This window comes from Cicer arietinum, chromosome 6 (assembly GCF_000331145.2).
Source record: "Cicer arietinum cultivar CDC Frontier isolate Library 1 chromosome 6, Cicar.CDCFrontier_v2.0, whole genome shotgun sequence".
NCBI lineage: Eukaryota > Viridiplantae > Streptophyta > Magnoliopsida > Fabales > Fabaceae > Cicer > Cicer arietinum.
Genome location: NC_021165.2, coordinates 38,424,142 through 38,425,968, shown reverse-complemented (window position 1 = coordinate 38,425,968; position 1,827 = coordinate 38,424,142). Strand labels below are relative to the sequence as shown.

The 1,827-nt window shown below is 29.2% G+C and overlaps 1 long non-coding RNA gene across 1 annotated transcript; it reads left to right on the top strand.

The window, feature by feature from the left end:
• Positions 1–360: 360 nt before the first annotated feature.
• Positions 361–994, top strand: LOC113784893 (uncharacterized). The gene is made up of 3 exons (XR_003471059.2): positions 361–426; positions 536–763; positions 864–994. It is a non-coding gene; the product is annotated as an uncharacterized lncRNA (long non-coding RNA).
• Positions 995–1,827: the final 833 nt, after the last annotated feature.

Genomic DNA, 1,827 nt, shown 5'->3' with positions numbered 1-1,827 from the left:
ATAACGGAGTGGTGTACTTAAGAGATTGAGACTATACACTTGATCACGAAATTGTCCAATTCAAGTATAACAAATTTAGTTATACTTTCACTACAAATATGATGATTCGTATATTTAATATTTTGAGATTTGTGGATTCAAAGCCAAACATATATATATAGAATATTTTGAACGTTCTTGTTAAATATTCAAATATAAAAATGTTTTATTTGAAGTGTACTGAAAATTCTTCTTTCAATTTGATGAAAGTCCACAATTTGCTTAGGCTTGAAGTTGAAGATGGGCAACTAATGGGAAATACAAGTGAAGCTACTCAAAATGTTAATGATTTGGTTATGCTTGAAGTTTAATATGATAATGATTTTTTTGAAGTTGTTGATGTTGATAATATGGATGATGATGAAGATGATGAGGAAGACGAATGAAGTGTGTTCTAGTTGTGCATGATTTTATACATTATGTTTTTCTTATACTTTTAGATTTGTCTATGTTTTTTGAATTTTGTCCAAGTTACTCATTTATAATTTTGTGTTAGAGAAGCAATGGCTCGAAGAAGAAAGTTAAATATTCGACATCGAGCAAGTGATAATGAAGGAATTTGATCAGTCTACTTCTAATAATACAAACTCAACCAATGTAGAAGGAAGTAATGTTGCAAAAACTCGTTCTAGTCCTTGTCATGCCGAAGGTGTCATACATGAGTCTGTAGAATCTCACTCAATTCCCTCTGATATAGAAGTTGAAGAAGAACAAATTGAAAAAGGTATTAATTATATATTCTTTGTTTTGAATTTTTATTTATATTGTTTTTATTATGACTTATATGCACACATAGTGTTATTGTCCTTTTGTTTTGTTTGTAGAAGTAGAGCCTAAACGGGCTAGAGGTCCTACAAAAATGTTAGATGTATGGAAAATGGAAGATGGTGATTTAATAATCGTTAATTTGGACAAATATGGTCGATCCATTGGTGAGGAAGGGACAACTCTAACTCGTTTCATTGGTAGCGTAGCTAGAAGGTATCAATATGCTCATATCGACTACAAGTCATGGAAAGTCATGTCAAATGATTACAAAGAAGAAATGTTGAAATTAATAGAGGTATTATGATTATTCATTTAACTAATATAACATATTTTTTTAAGAAGTCAATTGAGATGTACAATTAACATGCTTTTTAGTTTTTGTGCTCTAACATGTTTGATGTACAATGATGATGTTAGGAATATTTGATGGATTAACAATTTATAATCATACTTATAGTTTAAGAATATAATGTTTAGCACACTCAAACTACATCATAACATGTTGATAACTGTAAGAATACATTTAACTAATATAACATGTTTCTTTAACATCTCTTATTGTGTAGAGTAAATTTGAGTTTGTTCCTCCAATAAATGACTTAACAAGAGAAATGTTAAAATCTGAGCTGAATGAGAAATGGAGGCAATGGAAAGGTGATCTAAAGTGAATGGCATATGACCCTACTAAAACAGAAGAAGAAGTTGCATCTCTTGTACCAGATGATAGGGTTGACCCAAATCAATATCGTGGTTTGGTTCATCATTGGTTTTCTGATGAAATGATATTAATATTAAAGAGTTTATTATTTAGACTAATATTTTATATCAATTGCAGAAAATTAGTAAAATTAATAGGCAAAATCGTGCTAAGTTTGAAGATGTTCATTGTATGGGTTCAAAAAGTCTCCCAAAGTTTATTGATGAGAAGGTTTATTTCTATTTTTATGGCTTTAATTGAAATTAAAAATGAAATGCATTTAACTTATTTATTTGGTTGTAGATAAAAAAGGGCAAATGAGT